The sequence below is a fragment of the Mustela lutreola genome, chromosome 3 (genome assembly GCF_030435805.1).
Source record: "Mustela lutreola isolate mMusLut2 chromosome 3, mMusLut2.pri, whole genome shotgun sequence".
NCBI lineage: Eukaryota > Metazoa > Chordata > Mammalia > Carnivora > Mustelidae > Mustela > Mustela lutreola.
In genome coordinates, this window is record NC_081292.1 from 101,136,612 (window position 1) to 101,163,204 (window position 26,593).

Below are 26,593 nucleotides of genomic sequence, written 5' to 3' on the forward strand. Positions count from 1 at the left end.
TCAATAAATGGTGCTGGAAATTGGACAGCTATGTGTAGAAGAATGAAACTCGACCATTCTCTTACATCATACACAAAGATGAACTCAAAGTGGGTAAAAGATCTCAAAGTGAGGCAGAAATCCATCAGAATCATAGAAGAGAACATAGGCACCAAATTCTTTGACATCGGCCACAGCAACTTCTTTCAAGATATGTCTTCAAAGGCAAAGGAAACAAAAGAGAAAATGAAATTTTGGGACTTCATCAAGATCAAAAGCATTGCATAGCAAAGGAAAGAGTGAGAAGAAATAAAGGGAAGAAAGGAAACAAAGAGGCAACCCATGGAATGGGAGAAGATATTCGCAAATGACACTGCAGATAAAGGGCTGATATGCAAGATCTATAAAGAACACTTCAAACTCAGCACACACAAAACAAACAATCATGTCAAAAAATGGGTAGAAGACATGAACAGACACTTTTCTAAAGAAGACAGGCAAATGGCTAGCAGACACATGAAAGAATGTTCCTCATCATTAGCCATCAGGGAGATTCAAATCAAAACCACAATAAGATACCACATTACAGGGGCACCTGGTGGCTCAGTGTGTTAAGCCTCTGCCTTCAGCTCAGGTCATGATCTCAGGGTTCTGAGATCGAGTCCCACATTGGGCTTTCTGCTCGGCAGGGAGCCTGCTTCCTCCTCTCTCTCTTTCTGCTTACCTCTCTGCCTACTTGTGATCTCTCTCTATCAAATAAATAAAATCTTAAAAAAAAAAAAAGATACCACCTTATACCAGTTAGAATGGCCAAAATTAACAAGACAATAAACACCATGTGTTGAAGAGGATGTGGAGAAAGGGGAATCCTATTACACAGTTGGTGGGAATGCAAGTTGGTGCAGCCACTTTGGAAAACAGTGTGGAGATTCCTTAAGAAATCAAAAATAGAGCTACCCTATGGCCCTGCAATTGCACTACTGGGTATTTACCCCAAAGGTACAGATGTAGTGAAAAGAAGGGCCATCTGTGGGGCACCTGGGTGGCTCAGTGGGTTAACGCCTCTGCCCTCGGCTCAGATCATGATCCCAGGGTTCTGGGGTCGAGCCACATGTCAGGCTCTCTGCTTGGTGGGGAGCCTGCTTCCCTTCCTCTCTCTCTGCCTGCCTCTCTGCCTGCTTGTGATCTCTGTCTGTCAAATAAATAAATAAAATATTAAAAAAAAGAAAAGAAAAGAAGGGCCATTTGTACCCCAATGTTCATAGCAGCAATGGCTACAATCATCAAACCATGGAAACAACCAAGATGCCCTTCAACAGATGAATGGATAAAGAAGATATGGTCCATATATATGATGGAGTATTGTGCCCCCATGAGAAAAGATGAGTATCCAACTTTTGTATCAACATGCACAGACTGGGGGAGATTATGCTGAGTGAAATAAGTGAAGCAGAGAGAGTCAAGTATCTTATGGTTTCACTTACTTGTGGAACATAAAGAATAACACTGAGGATATTGGGAGATGGAGCAGAGAAGTGAATTGGGGGAAATTGGAGGGGAGACAAACCATGAGAGATTATAGACTTTGAGAAACAAAATGAAGGTTTTGGGTGGGAGGGGGGTGGAAAGGTGGGTGAGCCTGGTGGTAGGTATTACAGAGTGCATGTATTGCATGGAGCACTGGGTGTGGTGCATAAACAATGAATTTTGGAACACTGAAAAGAAATAAAATAAAATAAAAAGTGGGAAATAAAAGAGATGCATTGTATGCATTTAATCAACAAATAATGAGCACTTCTGTGTTCCAAGTATTATCTTAGAAGCTTGGAGTGCAATTTTGGAGAGACAATTGTTGAGTTACTAATTTTCACGGCTATGGCTATGCTTGAGAGAGCTGGATAAAATATCGGAAGGGAATCTGTTCATCAGAGTTCATTCACAGTTTATGACTCTTGGTTGAAAAAAACTTTCAAAGCATTTCTTCTAGAACCTGTGTGGAAATGAGTTAAATGACTTTATTTCAAAATGTGTTCATGCATCAAATTCACCAATTTCTAGGTCCAAAGCCAGCAATTCTGCAATTCTGCTTCAGAATCCTGCAATGGGGCTGGAAAAGTTGGGCCTCTAACAAATTCACAGGCGATGCTGATGCTGCTGGTCTGAGGTCTACTCAAAAGTTCTTTGAGAGTCACTGAATGGGATGGTAGAACTTGAGGTAAGAATCCTGGTTAGAAGACCATTCATTACATAAAGGCACAGTGTAGACTAGTATTTCAGAAGAGCTAAGACTTGATTAAGACTGCTAGATTTAAACTTGGCTCAATTTCTTACTATGGTTTTGCTTTTATGCAAGTTCCTTAAAACAAACACAACACTATTAAGGACATAAGACATATTAGTTAAGAAGGAAAATAACATCTTCAAGGTCTAGTGGGAGCTGATACCGTTTTTAAGAATCCTGGAGACCAAAATTGAAGCACAGGGTCTCAAATTAGGACTAAAGGATGACTTCCACATGTTATTAATAAATTACTTTCAAAATCTTCAAGTTTTTTTTTCTTTTCTGCTCTGCTAACCTTGCTAACACCTCGCTAACACAATTAATACAATTGCAAACTAATTGAGTACTGTATCCATCTTGCTGTATTCCAACCCATTTTTTCATGATGCAGTCAGAGTGACCTATCTCAAAATGCGATTGATCAGTATCAAACCTTTTGGAATGATTTAATTGGCTCCCATGACACTTGACCTGTGGCTTCACATTCTTAGCATGAGTTTGAAGCCATGAATTTTTTGGTCCTGCCTGATCATCCAGCCTCATCCATTCCACACACTCCATCAATCCAGTCCCTAGCTTCAATGTGTTCTTTCTGCCACAGGAGAATTACAAGCTGTTGCTTACTATTTCTAGAAAATCTCCTCCTTTCTCTCCATTCTCTGCCCATCTTTACTTAGTCTGCTCCCCCTACCTATTCCTTATATCTTATCATGGCTATCAGTTTAAGAACAAAACAAAACAAAATTCATTGTGCCTCCCACTCCCTTGCCCAGTCCAGGTCCAGAGTTCCAATATCTTCAATTCATTTGCTTGCAACTCCATGTATCTTCTTTTCATTGTTTTTATGTAAGTTGCAGTTGCATTTATTTGTGTTATTATTAGTTGCTTTTTATCTGTCCAACTGTAAACTCTGCGTGAAAGAAACAGTCAATGTTGTTTAGTACCCAGCATTTAGCAGAGTACCTGGCACATAGTAGTTGGTCAACATATAGCTGTTGGATAAGTGAATGAATGAATTGACCCAAAGCGAAGAGCAGACTAAATAAAGATGGCCAAAGTGCATGGGTTTGTGTATAGAAAGAAAAAGCACACCCATAAGGAATGAAAGAGAGGACCACACATCTATGAACTTCTTTCAAGCACCTGATGAGTGAGTTCTGGCTTGGGAATACATTTCAATCAATATTCTCATCTGGTGATTTCCCAAAAGAGACACAATCATTATTTTATTTGAGGCCTTTCTCCATCATGTAGTATTATACTGTGTGATTGTAGGGATTTTAACTTTCTTGATCTTCCCACAAAATCCCAACAGGGTCTTTTCTCTAGCCATTTCTAAATGGTCCCAATCTTGTCCATGTGCGTGTGAAGAGTAATGCAGCTGCCTCTTGAAAACTACCATCTAAATCAAATTAGCGTCTACTTTTACATTGCAGAGGAGCAAGAAAAGAGTGAACAGAATATAATGTCTAGGTTTGGCTTAAAGATTACTTGATAGAGCATATATTAAGTCCTGAGTCATAAGTCCAGCACATAGTAAATAGTGGATATACAAAATCGGAACTGATGTTGAAGGCCTGAACTAAGAAAGTGAGGTGAATTTGGAGAAAATGAAAAAGATTCAAGAACTATTTAAGAGGTAAACTGAATTTGTCTTGGTAACATTGTTTGAAGTTAGAAAAAGAAAAACTGTTTTGTAACTTATGCTTGGACAATGGGTACCATTCATTAACTGAAATGTAGAATATATGAAAAAGGATAAGCTTTCAAAGGGGAAGGTAATAAATTTTGAATTGAAGCTTGGATTTGAAATGTCTCTGGGATGAATTGTAAGCGATATTCAGTAGCAGTTGAGCATTAAGAAATGGTTGGACAGTTGGGCATTAGGAAATTGTGGTTTTGGAATTCATGTTTTAGGAGGTGAGAGTTGAAACTACAGAAGTGATGAGAACTGTTCAACAAGACAATATAGAGTGGAAGCCTGGGGTGTGTAGCAGTGGCAACCCATAAAGGTTAAAGCAAGGATGAAGAAAAGGAAAGAAGACTTTCAGGGACAACTGAGAAAGAGCAAGAAGACTTTAAGTCACACGTGTGCTTCTTAGGAGCCAAGGGAAGAGTATGTTTTAATAGTAAGGGAGCCATCACCAGAGTTCAAGTTCATGGAGAAATTTATCATGCATCCTAAGATATATTGCCCAAAGCAATAATTTACTAATCATTCATGTTTGCATATAGAATGAACTTTTTTTTTTAATGTCCAGCAGACTTTTTTTCCCTTTCAGTACAAATGAAATGCTTTTGGAAATTGTGGCTTCTCTATTTCACAAGATTCTGATGGATCTACTAACATTAAGATCTTACTCCTTTTCCACTGGTGGACATAGGGTCTTCACTTGGTTTTTGCCACAGAATTTATTCCAGGAATAAATACATGCATTATTTGGTGGTCTCCAATTAAAATGAAGTAATCGTGGGCTTGCAGCAGCCTAGCCAGACCTGTACATCCTCCATACCCCCTTCCCCCACCTTGAGGAAACCTGCTTATAGAAGGAGAATGACACCATTAAGAGAGGGAGAAGCAGACAGGCACAGTGTCTGGACAAGTGGTAATGAGAGAACAATAGCACTCCATAGAGACTGTGAGAACAACTTTACACTCAACCTTTAGGTGACATGAGTCAGTCAGTTCCTCTTTTCACTGATGGTAGTTTTACTAGGGTCTTTGTCACTTGCAAGGGACTTGCAATGTACTTTGCGTCCTCAGGAAAGCTTTCTATGGCCCCAAACCAGATCTAGATGCTCAGTTACTTTTTCTTGTCTTCTGTGGACTTACCCTTTCCATTTCATCTACAAAGTGGTTTCCTCACACTGAAGGTATTTGAGCTTCTTGGCTATTGCCTTACATCGCCCCCCCAACCTCATCATATTTACCTCTATAGTCACACCTCTTGATGAAGCCCTCTGTGCCAACTCCTTCCACTTATTAATCCCCATTCAGTCTTTCTTCACCTGAACACACCACCACTGGTGAATGCTATTTCCTCATGCTTGTCCCCCTGCTTCAACACACTTATGAGAGGTTTCTCATGCTTAGCTCACTTAGCTCAAGGCTCCTTCTCTATGAACAATGACATTCTTAGTTCAGCCTAATAGCTTTTACTGTAATTAAGGTAGATAAGTTTCTTTCAATATTATATGGAGTAAACAAAACTGTGGAAATTATTTGACTTACTAAATATTACACAATATAAAATAGAACACAGACTTTTCTTACAGTCCAGTGCTCTTTTTTCTTTTTTCTCCTCATTTTTACTCAATTTACCATCTTTCTTTTCCTGTTCCCTTAATTTAATTTACACAGAACTTTAATTAGCTTATTACAATAGTGGGTACAGTAGTTAATATAAAAAAAAAAACTATATCTTTAATTCCTGCTTTTAAGAATATTCTACTGATGCATTATCAATAACAGCCAAACTATGGAAAGAGCCAAATGCCCATTGACTGATGAATGGATAAAGAAGATGTCAAAAAAAAAAAAAAAAAAAGTCTGGGGATAGGCAAGATGGCAGAGGAGTAAGGGACTGCATTTCAACCAGTCCTCTGAATTCAGCTGGATATCTACCAACCGTTCTGAACACCCATGAAATCAGCCTGAGATATAAGAATATATATCTGGATCTTTACAAACAGAAAAGCACTACCTGTCATGTGGTGGGAGGGGCAGAGTTATGAATCTGCAGGGAGAGTCAGATGAACACACAAACACACACACACACACACACACACACAGAGGAATATTACTCAGCTATCAAAAAGAATGTAATCTTGCCATTTGCAATGACAGTTGCAAAATAAGTCAGTTAGAGAGAGACAAATATTTTATTTCACTCATTTTTGGAATTTAATAAATGAAACATGAACACATTGGAAGGATACAAAAGAGAGAGAAAGAAGCAAACCATAAGAGATTCTTTTTTTTTTTTTTGAAGATTGTATTTATTTTATTTTTTTTTAAAGATTTTATTCATTTATTTGACAGAGAGAGATCACAAGTAGGCAGAGAGGCAGGCAGAGAGAGAGAGGAGGAAGCAGGCTCCCCGCTGAGCAGAGAGCCCGATGCGGGACTCGATCCCAGGACCCCTGGATCATGACCTGAGCCGAAGGCAGCGGCTTAACCCACTGAGCCACCCAGGCACCCCTGTATTTATTTATTTGAAGACAGAGATCACAATAGGCAGAGAGGCAGGCAGAGAGAGAGGAGGAAGTAGGCTCCCTGCTGAGCAGAGAGCCTGATGTGGGGCTTGATCCCTGGGATCATGACCTGAGCCGAAGGCAGAGGCTTTAACCCACTGAACCACCCAGGTGCCCCAAACCATGAGAGATTCTTAATGGTAGAGAATAAACTGAAGTTTGATGGAATAGGTGGGTAGAGGATGGGATAAATGGATGATGTGTGTTAAAGAGGGCACTTTTATGATGAGCACTGGGTGTTATATATAAGTGATGGATCACCAAATTCTACTCTGAAAATCAATATGACACTATATGTTAATTAACTAGAATTTAAATAAAAAATTGAAAAGAAAAAAAATAAGAACATGCTATCATTAATGGAAAAAGCTAACATGACATGTAATAATAAATAACATTACATGGTTTTCTTTTAGCATATATATATAATCAATATATCAATAATAATATATAATCAATATAATGAATCAATATATATCAATATATAATATAAATATATATAATATAAAATCAATATATATCAATAAATCAATATAAATCAATATATAAACTATATATAGTTTATATATTTATATATAAAATATAAATATATTTAATGATTAATATATTTTATTAATATAATATTTAATATATTTATATAAATATATATATAAACTCTATCTATCTATCTATCTATCTATCTATCTGTTTTCCTCGTTTATTAGCCAGACTTCTGGCTAATAAATGAGGATTGTATTAGTCATGGAGGAGATGTGTCTGAGTAAAGCCTTTAAGAAGTTTCCAAGAAGGAAAGGAGATATTTTAGTATTAATAAGAACAATACCTTGTTGAGATGTCCAAAAGGACCAAAGTCAGAAATCTCTTCAAGTTGAGGTAATTCTTCTCTATTCTTAACTTAATAGTTTTTATTATAAATGGGAGTTGGATATTGTTATATACTTTTTCTGTTTCAGTGACATGACTTTTCTTCTTTACCTTACTGATATGGTGGATTACACTGATTTACTGTCCCTTGTATATCAGAAAAAAAAAATCCCATTTAGACCTAAAGTATAACTTCTTTTATAAATTGATGGAGTCATTGGTAATATTTTGTTGAGGATTTTGGGGTCTAAGTTCATTAGAGGTATTGGTCTGTAGTTTCCCTTTTTAGGGAAGTTTCGCCTTTTTAGGCTTTTGGTATTAGGAAATGAATTGGGAAGCACTTTGCCTTAATATTTTTCTGGAAGATACTTTGGGAAAATTTCCTGGAGATATTTGGTAGAATTTTCAAGTTAAGCTATATATTCTTGGAGATTTCTTTTTCTGGAGATTTATTAATTCAATTTCCTTAATGGTTATAAAACTATTCAGATTATTTATATTAACTTGATTTTTGAGGAATTCATTAATTTCTCCTAAGTTGTCAAAGTTTTTTTTTTTTTTTTTTTTTTTTTTTATTTTATTTATTTATTTGAGAGAGAGACAGTGAGAGAGAGCATGAGCGAGGAGAAGGTCAGAGGGAGAAGCAGACTCCCCATGGAGCTGGGAGCCCGATGCGGGACTCGATCCCGGGACTCCGGGATCATGACCTGAGCCGAAGGCAGTCGTCCAACCAACTGAGCCACCCAGGCGTCCCGTAAGTTGTCAAAGTTTTAAGTGTGAAGTTGTGTGTAGTGTTCCCTCATTGTCTATATTGCTACAGGATCTATGGTGCTATTGAATTTAACTCCCAAAATTGTTCCCTCAACGGGTGCCTGGGTGGCTCCATCCATTAAGGATCTGCCTTCAGCTCACGTCATGATTTCAGGGTCCTGGGATCAAGCCCCACGAGAGACTCCCTGCTACAGTGGGCACTATGTTTCTCTTTCTGCCCCTCTCCCTGCTCATGCTCTCTCTCTCAAATAAGATATATTTTTTAAAAAATTCTCATTCAAACCTTCTCTTGTTTATGTCAGTCTTGCTAGTGTTTTATAGATTCTATTATTAAAAAAAATAAATCATCTTCTTGTTTCACTGACTTTCTTGCTTACCAAGTTTTTTTATTTAAGTCATCTTTAGTATTTTCTTTATTTCTTTTCAGCATAACAGTTTTCATTGTTTTTGCACCACACCCAGTGCTTGATGCAATACATGTCCTCCTTAATACCCACCACCTGGCTCCCCCAACCTCCCATCCCCCCCCTTCAAAACACTCAGGTTGTTTTTCAGAGTCCATAGTCTCTCATGGTTCACCTCCCCTTCCAATTTCCCTCAACTCTCTTCTCCTCTCCATATCCCCATGTCCTCCATTTTATTTGTTATGCTCCACAAATAAGTGAAACCATATGATAGTTGACTCTCTCTGCTTGACTTATTTCACTCAGCATAATCTCTTCCAGTCCTGTCCATGTTGCTACAAAAGTTGGGTATTCATCCTTTCTGATAGAGGCATAATATTCCATAGTGTATATGGACCACATCTTCCTTATCCATTCATTTGTTGAAGGGCATCTTGGTTCATTCCACAGTTTGGCGACTGTGGCCATTGCTGCTATGAACATTGGAGTACAGAGGGCCCTTCTTTTCACTATATCTGTATCTTTGAGGTAAATACCCCGTAGTGCAATTGCAGGGTCATAGGGAAGCTCTATTTTTAATTTCTTGAAAAATCTCCACACTGTTCTCCAAAGAGGCTGCACCAACTTGCATTCCCACCAACAGCGTAAGAGGGTTCCCCTTTCTCCACATCCTCTCCACCACATGTCGTTTCCTGTCTTGTTAATTTTGGCCATTCTAACTGGTGTAAGGGGGTATCTCAATGTGGTTTTAATTTGAATCTCCCTAATGGCTAGTGATGATGAATATTTTTTCAGGTGTCTGATAGCCATTTGTATGTCTTCATTGGAGAAGTGTCTGTTCATATCTTCTGCCCATTTTTTTATATGATTATCTGTTTTGTGTGTGTTGAGTTTGAGAAGTTCTTTATAGATCCTGGATATCAGCCTTTTGTCTGTACTGTCATTTGCAAATATCTTCTCCCATTCCATGGGCTGTCTCTTTGTTTTGTTGACTGTTTCCTTTGCTGTGCAGAAGCTTTTGATCTTGATGAAGTCCCAAAAGTTTATTTTCACTTTTGTTACCTTTGCTTTTGGAGACATATCTTGAAAGAAGTTGCTGTGGCTGATATCAAAGAGGTTACTGCCTATGTTCTCCTCTAGGATTCTGATGGGTTCCTGTCTCATGTTGAGGTATTTTATCCATTTTGAGTTTACCTCTGTGTATGGTGTAAGAGAATGGTCGAGCTTCATTCTTCTACATATAGCTGTCCAATTTTCCCAGCACCACTTATTGAAGAGACTGATTTCATTCATTTCTGCTCTAATTTTCATTTTTCAAAAGATTTTATTTATTTATTTTTGAGTGAGAGAGAGAGTGTGTGTGCATGAGCAGGGGGGCGGCAGGAGGGAGAGGTAAAAACAGACTTCCCACTGAGAGGGGAACGCAAGAAGGGGCTCAATTCCAGGATCCTAGAATCATGACCTCAGCTGAAGGCAGAAGCTTAACTGACTGAGCTACCCATCCCCCCGTCCAGTTTTCTTTAAGATAAAAACTTACACTGTTTATTTGAGGCTGCATTGATTGACTTTTTCATATTTGACCAACCCTGAAATCCTGTGATAAAGCTCACTTGCTTATGTTGTCATTATTGTCTATTGCTAGGTTCCATATTCTAATCATGTTAAGGATATTTAAGTATATATTGTAAGTGTTTTGGTCTCTACTTTTCATTTCTTGTGCTTTGTCTGATATTGGTATCAGTATGTTGCTGGCTTCATAAAATAAAATGGTTTTCTTTCCTCTTATTATATTTTTCTGGAAGTACTTTTATACTTTTAAATAATTTTTCCTTTTAATTAATTTAATTTATTTTTATTTATTTATTTATTTTTTCAGCATAACAGTATTCATTGTTTTTGCACCACACCCAGTGCTCCATGCAATCAGTGCTCTAATACTCACCACCTGGTTCCCCCAACCTCCCACACCCCGCCCCTTCAGAACCCTCAAATTGTTTTTCAGAGTCCATAGTCTCTCATGGTTCACCTCCCCTTCCAATTTCCCTCAACTCCCTTCTCCTCTCCATCTCCCCTTATCCTCTATGCTATTTTTTATGCTCCACAAATAAGTGAAACCATATGATAATTGACCCTCTCTGTTTGACTTATTTCACTCAACATAATCTCTTCCAGTCCCGTCCATGTTGCTACAAAAGTTGGGTATTCAAGATCAAAAGCTTCTGCATAGCAAAGGAAACAGTCAACAAAACAAAGAGGCAACCCACGGAATGGGAGAAGATATTTACAAATGACAGTACAGAGAAAAGGTTGATATCCTGGATCTATAAAGAACTTCTCAAACTCAACACACACAGAAAACAGACAATCATATAAAAAATGGGCAGAAGATATGAACAGACACTTCTCCAATGAAGACATACAAATGGCTATCAGACACCTGAAAAAATATTCATCATCACTAGCCATCAGGGAGATTCAAATTAAAACCACATTGAGATACCCCCTTACACCAGTTAGAATGGCCAAAATTAACAAGACAGGAAACGACATGTGGTGGAGAGGATGTGGAGAAAGGGGAACCCTCTTACGCTGTTGGTGGGAATGCAAGTTGGTGCAGCCTCTTTGGAGAACAGTGTGGAGATTTTTCAAGAAATTAAAAATAGAGCTTCCCTATGACCCTGCAATTGCACTACGGGGTATTTACCCCAAAGATACAGATGTAGTGAAAAGAAGGGCCATATGTACCCCAATGTTTATAGCAGCAATGGCCACGGTCACCAAACTGTGGAAAGAACCAAGATGCCCTTCAATGGACAAATGGATAAGGAAGATGTGGTCCATATACACTATGGAGTATTATGCCTCCATCAGAAAGGATGAATTTTTCCTTTAATATTAGGAAGATTTCACTAGTGAACTTATGTATGTTTAGATTTCTCCTTGTGGAAAGGGTGTTGAATAAGATATTCAATGTCTTGAATAGATACAAGACAGTTCATTATATGTAATGCCTCTTCACTGAGTTTTGATGGTTTGTGTTTTCACGGAATTTGTCCATTTCACCTATGTTATCAAGTTTATTGGCATTACATCACTCTTATAATTTCCTTGTTGTTCTTATACAAATTGTAGGATGTCCTTAACTTATGTTTCAGAAATTCGTTTCATTTCCAGTTAGGTTTTTTTGTTTTGTTTTGTTTTTGGCCACTTGACTCAGTTTCAGTTATCTTTTCAAAAACCAGCTTTTTGTCTAATTTGCTTCCTCTACTGGTTTTTCTGTTTCCTATGTCACTAATTTCTTCTCTGATCTTTATTATTTCCCTTCTTTTGGTTGCTCAATGTTTAATTTATTCTCCCTTTCCTACTTCCCTGAGGCTGAAAACTCAATAATTTATTTGAGACATTTCTTCTCTTTAGTAAAAGCATTTTATATTCTGCATTTCCTTCTATGCATGCACTGCTTTAGTTGTACCACAGAAATTTTGATATATTGTATTTTTATTTTAATTTAATATAAGATATTATATAATGCACAATTTATTTTCCTTTTTGATCACTGGATTATTTAGAAGTGTGTTGTTTAAGTTATAAAATTTGGTGAGTTTCATGAATACTATTTTGTTAATTGATTTTTAGTTTAATTTTATTTTTGTCCAAGAATGAACTTTGTATGATATCAATTATTTTAAAGTTTTTTTTTTTTTTTTTTAATATATAACTAAGTATGTCATCTGTCGTGGTGAATGTTCCACATGCACTTGGAAAAAATGTGTATTTTTCTATTGTTGGGTGAAGTGTTCTATAAATGTCAATTAGGTTATATTGATGGATAGTATTGGTCAGGTATTAAATATCTTCACTAATTTCAGTGTACTTGTTTTATCTTTTACTTAGAGGGAATTATTTATGTCTATAACTATAATGGTGAATTCTTCTATTTCTTCTTTTAGTTTTATCTATTTCTGCTTCAAGAATTTTGAACCTCTGCTTAACAGGTATGTAAATTTACAAAGGGTATGTCTTCTTAAGGAATCTGCCTCCCTTGTCATTATGTAAAATCTTTGTCATTATTCCTTGTCCTTAATTCTACTTTGTCTACTAGTAATATAGTGATTCCAGATTTATTTTTGTTGTAATTTGCTTTGTATATATTTTTCTTTCTTTTTATTTTAATGTATCTTTAACTTTATATCTAATAGGTTGGGTTACATTTGTTGATTTTTGAATGTTAAGCATGCCTTGCATACCTGTTGGTCATGGACTATAGTTCTTAATACACATTGATAGATTCACTTGTTAATTTTTTTTTGAAGACTTTTGTGCCTGTGTTCATGAGAGATGATGTTTTATAGTTTCCTTTGTACTATATATTTTTGTCCTTTGATATCAGGATAACACTAGCTTCATGAAATAAATTGGGAAATGTTCTGTCCCCTTACATTTTCTGGAAGAGGTTGCATAAAATTAGTGTGACTTTAACTAGTTCTACCCACCTGCCCTGGAGTCACCTAAAAGGGAAAATAGTCAGGCATGTAGAGAAAGAAATTTTCTGGCAGACTGCTTGCCATGTCTGGGTCCCTGCTGTTGATTCCACCTGTTTACATTTGTATCTCTTAGAGAGGGATGGACATTTCAGGCTTGGTGATAAGTAGAAGCACTTCCTCTGGCCATTTATCATTAATGAGTCTTCTAATTGATCCTGCTTACATGTGGTATAAGGCTCTTCTGATGTTTGGGCTTCCCCTTGCATCCCTGAGAGGAATGAGCACGCTTGGGTTGCCTTCTGTTGCTGGGCTGAGGATCAGGAAACACAGCATGATGTGTTATACTGGGTGAGGAAGGCTGAGGCACCCTCCTACTTTGCTGTTCCTCTAGTCCTGGCAAACCATTTTGCTCTCTTCTTCACATCTCCCTCTTCTCATTTTGTTGTTTCTTGTGTTATTTCTATGGAACACAGTTGTGTTTAGTGGGCAGAAACAGAGAGAAATGAATCTACATCATCTTATCCTGCCACATTTATATACATTTTTGCTTACTCATATGTCTTCCCCATCTTACTGTAAACTCCTTAGCAAAGGTGTGGGGATTTTATTTATCTGTATGTCTCCAGACCTTAGATTGTTCCTGGTATATATATAATAGGCACTCAATAAATGTCAATTAATACACTGACAGTTTTATGGTTCAGTAAATAAGAGGGAAAAGAGAAGAATATTTTGCTCGCTAAGTCATTCTGGTGGGCCATTCTTTTCAACATATAAAAGCCTATTTGGAATTTAAGAAAGGGAACCATTGATAGCATATCTTTGCATGACTGGATTCAAGTAGTCTATAATCATGACATTCCATGCCTCACCAAAACTAACCATCACAAGTAAAAAGTGTAACGTAATTCACCAGACAATGTACCCATGTCTTGGTCTCAGGGTCTTGGCACACTCAGACTCCATGGATGGTTGCATTTCTATTATCTACTAATTATCTCTATACCCACTCAAATCAGGCAACTATCAGAGTTGCAGAAATTTGAGTCTATAGGAAGTCAGAAAAAAGAGGTACATTCCAGGTAGAAGAAATGTGGTGTTGGGCATTTAACTACACAATAACAGCAACATCAACAAGAAGGCATAATGCAACCACATTCTGGAAGTGATGGCATGTTTTTAACAGAAATTATTTAAAGATGGAGTTTCTGAACATTAGAATGCCATGCTTGAGCTCCAGGGAGTTTATTTCGTGTCTCTTCCTTTGTATATCCCTAAATTAGTCACACTAGAAAGGTAAATGCCAATGTTCATTAAACACTATGTGGACCAGTGCTCCAGTGATTGGAGAAGTGAAAACACCAACTGAAGTTACTTCAATGTTCTGGGATTATGCTTATCATACAGTTCTAGTCACAACTGTAGCAAAAAGGAAATCACATTAAAAATATCTTAAAATTCCAATATAATTAGCATACAATGTTATATTAGTTTCTGTTGTACAACATAGTGATTAAACACCTCAGTACATCACTTGATATTCAATACAACAAATGCAGTCCTTAATCTCCATCATGAATTTCAACCATATCCTCCACCATCACCCCTCTGGTAACCATCAGTTTGTTCTCTATAGTTAAGAGTCTGTTCTTTGGTTTTTCTCTTGTTTCTTTGTTCACTTGTTTCATTCCTTAAATTCAACATATGAGTGAAATCATATGGTGTGTCTTTTTCTGATTTACTCATTTTGCTTAGCATTATACTCTCTAGATCCATCTATGTTGTTGAAGATAGCAAGATTTCATTATTTTTTGTGAATATCACATTTTTGATGGGGGGTGGTCAAGGACTGATATTTCTGAGATGTGATTTGCAGGCCACCATCTGCTTCACCCCATCTCTTAACTCAACTCCAAAACACATGTCCTAACAGTCTGTGACTGGTTTGAAATGCCATTGGCGAGACATTCATTTTGGGTTGAATTACTGTTCTCTTAAGTATAATTCTTCAAAATAACCCTGAAAGCAAATGACCTTAGATAAATCATCAATTAGATGTTATTTTTTTATGAGCTGGGAATGCCTCTTAAACTGTACTATGCCTTTTCGCCGCTTCATTGTCCTTGGCTCTCAGCACTTCCCTGGTCTCCCAGGGTAAGGCATAGGGGGATTGAGCATATTTTATAAGGCTGGAAGGTGGATAAGTTAGGAATGTAACATCGTGCCAAAGGAAGGCAGACCTGAGTAAAAGCCTCTAGAAAGCTGGGATTAGGGGTTCTATGAAGCCAGAGGTAGATGCAATAAAGGTAATGGGAGCCCACAGACAGAAGGACATAGATGCCACCATGGAGTGAGAGGTAGAAGTGGGGGAAAGACCAAGGAAGGAGAAACAATTATTTTGGAGTTGGCCCCAATACATTAGGTTCATGGATAGTCTACAGTGAAAATGAGTGTTTGTTAATTTGGCACTTCAGCTATTCCCCACTACCTGCTATTCAAGACTGAAAGCTTCCTGACAAGTCATTATTGATTCAAATGTGGTTTAAGGATTTTCTTCTCATCTTCTGCTTATTTTACTTTTTAAAGACTTTATTTATTTATTTGAGAGAGAGAGAGCAGAGTGAGAGAGATTATACAAGCGGGAAGGGGGGGCAGGGCAGAGGGAGAGGAAGAAATGGGCTCGGCTTCCTTCAGAGCAGGGAGCCCAACAATATGGGAATTTTGTGACCCTAGGGTCATCACCTGAACTGAAGGTAGACACTCATCCAACTGATCCACCAAGAGACTCCCACTTTTCTGTTTAAAATGTCTTTTCTGGGGCACTTGTGTGGCTCAGTGGGTTAAAGCCTCTCCCTTTGGCTCAGGTCATAATCGGAGGGTCCTGGCGTCAAGCCCCACATCCAGCTCTCTGCTCAGCAGGGAACCTGCTTCTTTCCTCTCTCTCTACCTCTCCGCCTACTTGTGATCTCTGGCTGTCAAATAAATAAATAAAATCTTTAAAATGTCTTTTCTGTCATTACTGTGTTTTATTCCTTCAATTCAATTCAATTCAATATTTCAGTAATTCAATATTTTTGAACAAGTTCTATGCTTAGGCACTGATCTAAGGATATAGAACAAATAATAGACAAAATTTCTTCCCTTCTCATGCTAACAAAGTGAAGAAGGAAATAAGTAAAGTAAACAAATAAGTAGTTGTAACATGTATGTTTTATATCAGTAATTCCTCTTCTGCTCTAATTTTTGTTCTATGACTCATGTGAGTGAGCTGTCAGCACTCTTGTTTAGGTAGGACTCTTGGCTTTCTCCTTCTATGTCAGGCATCCCCCAGGAAAATGACAGCCACCATCATCACAACCACCTTTTCGTCACTAAAATGTCTAGTTTAGTACCTGCTCAAGATCTTGTTTATCTGGGAAAAGGAATTTGATATGGGTTTTTTTTTTGCTATCGTGTGAATGTTGAATGGTCCCAATGCAAGTGTTGTAGTGTTGTATGGGAATTCTGCTGGTGGGGGAAGGTTTTCACTGTCTGTCTATATTTAATGAGGGAAAGAAAAATGTTACACACTTACAAGGGGTGATAGATCAGGCTGGATTCCACACTCATGGTTTACAAAGCTTGTTAACTTGCCCAACTCATTTTCCATTCTTTGATTCAAAAGTGTCAGCTCTACATCATCTATTCTCAGTCCCCTGAGCCCCAAACATGTTGCTTACTTCTGGTTCTCTTCTCCATGTAAGAAGTTTGCTGGATTACAGTATTATCTCTGCCTATTTGTGATTGCCCAATATGCCACCGTATTAACTTGTGGTTCAGACACTTTCTAAGTGGTGAGGATACAACTCTGAGAAAAGGCACATATTCTCTGTTCTTGTACAGCTTATAGTCTACATGAGATCTCAAACTGTAGCACACATAAGAACCCTCAAGGATGCATTGCAACCAGATTCCCAGAAGTATACAGATTGGGCCTGGGAATGAGATGCCAAATAAGCTCCCAGGTGACAGAGATGCTCTGTTGGTCTGCTGGCCACATTCTGAGGGAGATAAAAATGAATGAAGTATATTAGTTAGAACTCTGTATTGCAAGAGATAAAGATCCATTAATTGATTAGCATAATCAAAACAGAAAATTAGCAGTTCTAGAATTTGAAAAGATTAAGGAAGAACTTCCTGAAGTAAAATCTCAGAATTTACAATCAAGTACTTAAATCTCTCCAGATGCTTCTTTTTGCCTCTCTCACTTCTGATTGGTTCTGTTTGACTGTTCTGCAGAGACTTTTCCATTACCAGGTGAATATGGCCTTGGGTAACTCTGGATTTTCATCTTCTCATTTTAAAGGCTCTGATAGAGACATCTGAACATCAGACTCAAGGAAAAACTCTAATCGATGCACTGAGGTCTATGCAATTTGAAGTCCTTGTTGTTCTAAGGGCATGGACCATGCCAAGTATCAGAGGGGAGGGGTCTAATATCAGAACTGGAAGAGAAAAAAGCTGTCATATTTAAAGCAACAGTCCCCACAGTCCTGTAGAAGAGTGCCTTGGAGTTGATGAATACTCTAATGAGGCAAATGCAGGTTGCTTAATGAGTACTTAGGAGGATCATTGACCAGACAGAGAAGTTTCATGAAGTAAGGGACATTTAAGTGAACCTGGATGGCTCAGTCTGTTGGGTGCCTTCCTTAGGCTTAGGTTATGATCTTGGAGTCCTAAGATTGAGACACACATCAGGCTCCTTGGTCAGTGGGGATCCTGCTTCTGTCTTTGCCTGCTGCTTTGCCTGCTTGTGCTTCCTCTCTTTCTGTCAAATACATAATAAATAAATAAAATCTTAAAAAAAAATACAATTGGAGCAGATGTGGGAATTCTGGCTATGGTGAAGAGTTTGCTGGCTCTTCATTATGCCTACCTTTTGATTACAATTTTTATCTCATCACTAGGGAAATTTCCAAAACCTGATTATGCCTTAATCCTACATCCTGGCTATAAGGTTGCTCTAGGCTAATATGATTATTATTATTTCTTGTAATATTTGTATTCCAATTGTGGCTATCAAAGAAATAATTCAGACTAAAAGAAACATCTTTCATTGTAATTTTCATCTAACAACGTAATCTGCTGCAGGTCAGCTTCTAACTGGAATTCAACTCAGAATGAACATCAGAGGGACGGATATGAGGGCATGACAGAAACTGAAAGGGAGACTGGTTATGAAATACTCACTGTTAGTGCCAATATAAGCCAGAAGGAAATCTCACTTTGGTACATGCAAATTTGTACACCAGCTGGATTAAAGACCTAATTATGAAAAGTACACACACACTCACATTTTCTTCTTTAATTGAAGAAAGTACAGGAGAACATCATTTTGAATATTTTATAGAAAACTTTGAATGCACAAAGTATAAGTAAAAATTATGAATTTGGGTACATTGACATTAAAACTTCAGTTAACAAATGTACTAACCGAAAAGACACACATACACATACACACATACATTTTGGGTTCAGATGTAAAGGCTTGAATAAATATTCCTTGGCTCAGTGTAAGTTACCACATTGGTCAGTTCCAGGCCCCATTTATTCATTCATTTATTCATTAGTTTGTTTATTTTCTACCCTTTATCCTTTTCCTGCATTCCTATCCCCTCTATTGCATCTTAAACAATCATTCTAAAGTGTTAGTGGATATATTTTGCTTATTTAACTGTCCATGATTCATATGGTTTTATATAAATTCTTAAAACTTTAATTGCTTTTATATTTTAGATTCATTTTGTTTTTACTGTTTTATTTCCCTTCAGCTATGTGGCCTTATGTTCCATCCATGTTTTTTATGTATAATTAACCTTTTTGTACTTATGGTGTTCCATTGTGACCTGTATCTCACCTTATTGATCCCACTAAATTCAGATTAGAAAGTTCAACAAATAATAAACAGGAAAAGAACATTTAGAAAAATGTACTCCTAGACACATGTTGAAATTGTAGAACACCAAAGAAAGTGAAAATATAAAAGAAGCCATAGACAAAAATATCGATCAACCACAGAAAAACATTATTTAGCATGACCCAACTTACTAAAAGCAACTATAAAAGTCAGAGAACAGTGAAATATTATCTTTAATGTGCTGAAATTAATAAATCTTTTCCCAGAATACTATACTCTAAATAGTTTTCAAGAATAAGGATGAGGGGGTGCCTGGGTGGCTCAGTGGGTTAAAGCCTCTGCCTTTGGCTCAGGTCATGATCTCAGAGTCCTGGGATCTAGACCCACATTGGGCTCTCTGCTCAGCAGGGAGCCTGCTTCCCCCCTCTTTCTCTCTGCCTGCCTCTCTGCCTACGTGTGATCTCTCTCTGTCAAATAAATAAATAAAATCTTAAAAAAATGTTGATAGTAAATCTTTATTATATATATATATACTATATAAATCTATATATTTATATAAATATAAAATATATAAAAATAGATAATATATAAATATAAATATATTTATATAAGTTTATATTTATATAGATTTATATAGTATATATATAGTAAAAATTTACTATCAACAGATAAAAAAATCTGTTGATATTATATACTGTCAACTTATAAGTGAATTCTAAATGACATATATTAAGCAGAAATAAAAGAATTCCAGGTAAAAGCTGGAATTTGAAATGAATTATGAACATTTATATTAGTTAATATGTTGTTAATATACATTAACATGTAATTAATATATACTCTAAGCATTTACAGATGTAGTAGAAACAGTAATGCCTAATTGTGTGTGATAGGCAAGCATGACAGGGTAGATGTTTAAACAAAATGCTGGAAATCTATACAACTTCAGGTGAAAGGAATAATGAAAGTTAAAATATTTCATAACTGTTTTGAGGGAAAATAAGAATTTTGATTAACTTTTACTGTATTCTATATACATCTTTAGAAATTCAGTCTTTCTGCTAAAAGGATATGAATATGTAACTCCCAAACTAGTAGAGAAAATAAGAAATAATAAGAGTACCAGTTTGTTATCTGTATTTATGAGTCTGTTTTTGTTTTGTATTATTTCATTTTTTATATTTCATATATAAATGATGTCATATAGTGTTTGTCTTTCTCTGACTTATGTTATTTAGCATGATACCATTAGAAGGGAGGGAAGTGGTGGAATGGGTGAAATAGATGAAGGGGATTAAAACGTACAAACTTCCATTTATAAAATAAATTAGATATCAGGATATAAAGTACAGTGTAGGGAATGCAGTCAGTAATGTGATAATATGATATGGTGAGAGAGACTACAATTATGGTGAGTGCTGGGTCATGCTGGAAGTTGTCCAGTTACTGTATTGTACACCTACAACATATAATATATGTCATATATTATATATAATATATATAATATAATTATATAATGTTATATAATATAACATTATATGTCAACTCTACTTCAATATTTAAAAAAAAAGAAAGAGTAAGGTTAAAAAAAGAAACTTGTAACAATTCTCAAAAACAAATAGGTGTAGAGAAAAGTCTTTAAATGAAGTGGACATAAAGCACTTAGATATTAGAGATAAATACAAATCTGCTTGGCAGGGAGCCTGCTTCCCCCTTTCTTTCTCTGCCTGCCTCTGCCTACTTGTGATCTCTGTCTGTCAAATAAATAAATAAAACATCTTTTTTTAAAAAAGAAATAATTTAAAAATTCACAAATTTGGTGGAAGATTTTTAAAACACATATCCCTTGGGGCACCTGGGTGCCTCAGTGGGTTAAGCCTCTGCCTTTGGTTCAGATCATGATCTCAGGGTCCTGGGATTCAGCACAGCATCTGGCTCTCTGCTCAGCAGAGAGCCTGCTTCTCCCACTCTGCCTGCTGCTTAGCCTACTTGTGATCTCTCTCTCTCTCTCTCTGTCAAACAAATAAATTAAAAAAAAAATACCCTTCAGTAAATTATTCTTCAAGAAGGGGGAGAAGGACAGAGGGGAATGGAGAGAGAGAGGGGGAGGAAGAGAGAGAGAATGATAGTGCATATGCCCATGTGCTATCACAGGAGAGAATGGAAGCAGGAGTTAGAGAGGGAGGGAGAGAGGCAGAGGGAGAATAAAGGAAATGGAAAAAACAACAGGAAGAACTTGGGGGTTGTTGAAAAGGAAAATAACCTTGGGCAAATATATAAAATGGTTCGCAAAGCACTGGAAAATACACTTCTTATAAACATATGGTAAACATTTTTTAAAAAAACCTTCCATATGTTAGATAAAATGTAGTGACTCTCCATTTTAAAAATTGGCATAATGGACCACACTCTCTAACTACATTGCCATTAAGTTATGAATAAATAATTATAAGAAAATCAGAAAAAGATAAACTGTATATTTAGAAATGTAAAGTAAAATTCTAAAAACTCATAGATCAAGAGGGAAATTAGAAACCATTCTGAACTAAATGAAAATTAAAAATACTATCATCAAAACTGGTGAAAAAAGGAGAAGAAGCTCTGCCTAGAGGAATTAGTAGTTTTTCTTCTAAAAGGGGAAATGGTGAAAATCAAAAGCTAGGGCAAATAAACTAAAAAAATAGAAGCAAATTTTAAAGATGAGAGTCAAATTAATATGGGAAACATTATAAGGAGGAGATTAGCAAAGATGAAAACTGGTCTTTTGAAAAGACTAATGAAAAGTAGAAGTCTCTGGCAAGATTATGTAAGAAAGAAAAGACTGAAGGCACGAATAGCCAAGCAAATGCAAAGAGGGACATTACTACAGATCAGATCTTACAGATTGTCAGAAAATATTGTAATAAATCAGAAAATGTCATTCAATAAACTCTTAAAAATACAGTTTATCAGAAATAACATCAAAGTAATGGGAAATCTATTTTAAAAACTATTTAAAAATGTAAAAACAAGTTAAACTTCCCACAAAGAATTCTTAAGACCAAAATTCTGGGATTCACTAATAGACTAAGATGTTTAAGAAAGAATATTGTCAATCTTATATAAAGTCGTCTGAAAAATGGGAAAAAATTTCCAACTCATTTTACAGGGTATGCGTTATATAGATCCCAAAACCAGGAAGAAAACTAAAGCCAACCCACTTAAGAATACATATGCAAAAAAAAAAATAAATAAATAAATACACACACACACACACACATGTATATATATATATATATAATCTCACATAAAATGCTATCAGGTAGCTCAGCCAAGCTGAATGCACTCAGAAAATTGGAATTCTTATTAGAAAAAAATAATGTTTATAATTTATCATATTAACTGATTAAAAGAGAAAACTGTACGTTCATTTCAATAAATATAGAAAAGGTCCTTCATGATTTTCCAAGAATAATCCTTTAACAAACTAGGAATAGAAAAAAAAAAATCCTCTGGGTGCCAGAGATACTGAGTTGGTTGAGCATATGAGACTTGGCTTCGGTTCAGGTGGTGATGTGGTGATGTCAGGCTTGTAGGATGGAGCCCCAGGTTGCATTGGGATTCCACACTAGGCACAAAGTCTGCTTGTCCCTCTCCCTCTTCCCTGGTGTTCTCTCTCTCTCCCTCATACCAATCAATCAATAAAATAAATCTTTAGAATAAATAAAAAAGAAAAAAATCCTTAAATAGTTTCCAGATGAGTAGTATCTAAACAAACAGCAAATAGTAGGCTTGATAGTAAAGAGTTGGAAATGATTTCTGGATGATGAGGGACAATATGAAGACACAGATTTCTCATTCATTTATTTATTTTTTTAATAGAGTTCCTGGACAGTACAGTTAAATCAAGGAAAAACAATTTTTTAGGTTTATTTTTTTTAGTTTTATTTAATTAATTAATTATATTAACATATAATGTATTATTAGCCGCAGGGGTACAGGTCTGTGAATCTCCAGGTTTACACACTTCACAGCACTCACCATAGCACATATCCTCCCCAATGTCCATAACCCAACCATCCTCTCCCTATCCCCCTCCCCCAAAAACCCTCAATTTGTTTTGTGAGATTAAGTGTTTCTTATGGTTTGTCTCCCTCCCGATCCCATCTTGTTTCATTTATTCTTCTCCTACCCCTCAAACCCCCCATGTTGCATCTCCACTTCCTCATATCAGGGAGATCATATGACAATTGTCTTTCTTTAATTGACTTATTTCGCTAAGCATAAACCCTCTAGTTCCATCCATGTCATCGCAATTGGCAAGATTTTGTTTCTTTTGAGGGCTGCATAATATATATATATATATATATATATACATACATATATGTATATATATATATATCACATCTTCTTTATCCATTCATCTGTTGATGGACATCTAGGGTTCTTTCCATAGTTTAGCTATTGTGGACATTGCTGCTATAAACATTTGATTGCACGTGCCCCTTCGGATCACTATGTTTGTGTCTTTAGGGTAAATACCCAGTAGTGCTATTACTGAGTCATAGGGTAGCTCTATTTTCAACTTCTTGAGGAAACTCCATGTTGTTTTCCAGAGTGGTTACATCAGCTTTCATTTCCCACCAACAGTGTAGGAGGGTTCCCCTATCGAGGAAAGACAAATTTATAAATATTGGAAAGGAGGGGAACCTGGATGAATCAGTGGGTTAAAGGATCTGTCTTTGGCTCAGGTCATGATCCTAGGGTCCTGGGATCGACCCCCGCATTGGGCTCTGTGCTCACAAGGGAGCCTGCTTCCTCACCTCCCAGCCTGCCTCTCTGCCTACTTGTGATCTTTGTCTGTCAAATTAATAAATAAATAAATAATCTTTAAATATTGGAAAGAAGGTTTGCTGGTTATTTTTATGTGTGAACTTGACTTGACCACAGGGTGCCTGAACACTTGGTCACAACTCCTAGGTATTTGTATTGGAATACCAGGAAATAGCGAGTTAAAAATATGCAAAATTTGACCCATAGAATGAGGAGGTACAAGGCACCCAGGTAGGATCAGCAGGGAGCCTCCTCAGCCTCCTAGTACCACATTCAGGGAAGTGAAAACCCACAGTTGTTTGGATCACAGGCAGTTTGACTACACTCACTCAAAGGAAGTAAGGGCACAAGGCTTATTACTAACAAATCCCAGAACTAAGGTGCCCTGAGCCAGGGCGAAGGGCAGTCCTCCCTCCTAGGTTACAAGTAAGCAGGTGATAGAGAGCAGGGAGCAAGCCCCTGCTACATATAAGGTTGCTGAGCCACTGGCTATGGCTGTTTTCTCATCACAGTGTGTCTGTAAGGGAGCTTTTGGATGACAACAACATTTGAATAAAGCAGAATATGTTTTCTAATGTGGGTGGGTCTCCTCCAATCAACTGATTACCTGAATAGAACAAAAAGCTGGTAAGAGGGAACTTCTGTCTGATTGCATTGCTCTTCTGCCTTTGGAACAAGAGGCATCAGTCTGAGTCTAAAGGCTTGAGAACCAGGAGAACTCACACCATCAGTTCTCCTGGTTCTCAAGCCTTTAGACTCAGATTGGAACAATACATTGAATTTCCTGGATCCTCAGCTTGCTGACTACAGATCTTGGGACTTCCCAGCCTTCAGCATTATCTGAGAAAATTCCTTAAAATAAATCCATTTTATATATATACACAGTTGACCCTTGGACAACATGGGTTTAAACTATGCAGGTGCATTTGCATGCAAATTGTTTTCAGTCAATATGGTACAGTTCTGTAAATGCATTTCCTCTTCCTCATGATTTTCTCAATAGCATTTCATTTTCTCCAGCTTATGTTATTGTGACAATGCAGTATATAATAATATAATATACAAAATATGTGATAAGCAACTGTTTATGTTATTGCTAAGGTCAACAGTAGGTTATTAGTAGTTTTTGGGAAGTCAAAAGTGTTGGGCCCCAAGAGGCTAAGATAGCGCCGGGTGGCCTTCTCTTCCGGATCGGGAACCCACATGGCCGACCACAAAGGCGCCAAAGTGGTGGTTTCGGTTTCCCATCAGTTTCGTTTCCTGCGAGCCTCCACCCCCTGCAGGGCGTGTCTCTCCCAACTCCCGCCGACAGGGCACATCCCCATTGGCCCCCACTTTGCTGACCTCACTTCCCTTCCCTCACCCCATATAAGCCGCTGCCCTGCTCAATAAAGCGAGATCCTGCTTCGACAGACCTCCCGAGCCTGGTGTCGTTCCTCTGCGCGTTCCAGGTTCGTGACACTCGCCATCCCGCTCAGCCCCTAGTGGGGGTCTTCGGCCGGCCTAGCGACGCGCCCCACAACTGGTGCCCCGTGTGAGGAGTCTCTTCCGCTGACGGGCCAATCGGTCAACGGGTGAGTGTACCCCCATAAGTTATGGGGCAGTCCTCTTCTAAAAATGACCCCCCTGTTGAACCAAAGAGGTTCTACCCCTCGCTAGACCCCTTTGACACGGCTCCTTGGCCCCCAGACCTCCAACCCGGATCTCTGGCTGAGGGCCCCCCTGCGCGCCCCCCTTCTACTAACCCCTTTATCCAACCGTCAGCGCCTACCCCTCCGCCTCCATACTGCCCTCCTCCTTCGGAACACCACACCCCCGAACCCCCCGGGTTGCTCTCTTTACCCTGTTAATGTGAACCCCGGGGGCAATCGACCTGCCCCCTGGTACTCATGGGAACCCCGGGACCTCAAGGAACTTAAGAAGGCAGTTCTGGAGGATGGGCCTAATGCCCCCTGGACCGAAACCATCCTCCATGGACTTGCATATTCTCCCTGTACGGCGGCAGACTGGCGCTCGCTGGCCAGGGCCGTACTTCCAGGCGCCCTGTATATAAAGTGGACTGCCCTATACAAGGAGGAATGTCAACAAATTGCAGAAAAGAATGCCCGTGCCAATCCTGCCATCCCGATTACCATGGGAATGCTTACTGGAACGGATGGCCAATATGCCTCCGGTATTCAGCAGGCTGCCATTCCTCCCCCATACCAAGATCAGGTGCGAGCCGCGGGGCTCGCCGCCTGGAATAAACTCGAAGAAGGGCCTTCTGAGTCGCCCATCGCGGGGCTACATCAAAAGGCTAATGAGGACCTTCCCTCGTTTATCGACCGGGTGGAAAAATCCATCAAAAAGAAACTCCCCCCGGGGGACCTTAGGGACCATTTTCTAAAAATGGCAGTGTGGGAAGGTATGACCCGTGACCATAGAATGGCCTGTGCGGGCTTAAAAGAAAGGTCCATGGACCGCTGGGTTATTGCAACCAAAGACATTGGCTCTACATCGCATCAAGCGAGAGCTATGGCCGCTGCCCTCAAGGAGCACCAGCAGGAGAGCCTTGAGACCCTCGTTTGCGCCATTCAGCAAACATCCCTGCAGTCCTGCCCCACGGACTCACCTCGTTTATGCTTTGGTTGTGGACAAGAGGGGCATTTCAAGAGAAACTGCCCACAGGGCCGTAAGCCCGTCCAGCCTCAATCTTCTGTCCTGCCACGGACCCCATGCCCTAAATGTGAAAAGGGGTTCCACTGGGCAAAGGACTGCAAATCCAGATTCGATATGCAGGGCAAGCCTTTAAACTCCAGTCGGGGCAATCCCCAGCCCCATTAAATAAGGGGAAGGCACCTGTTCGAGC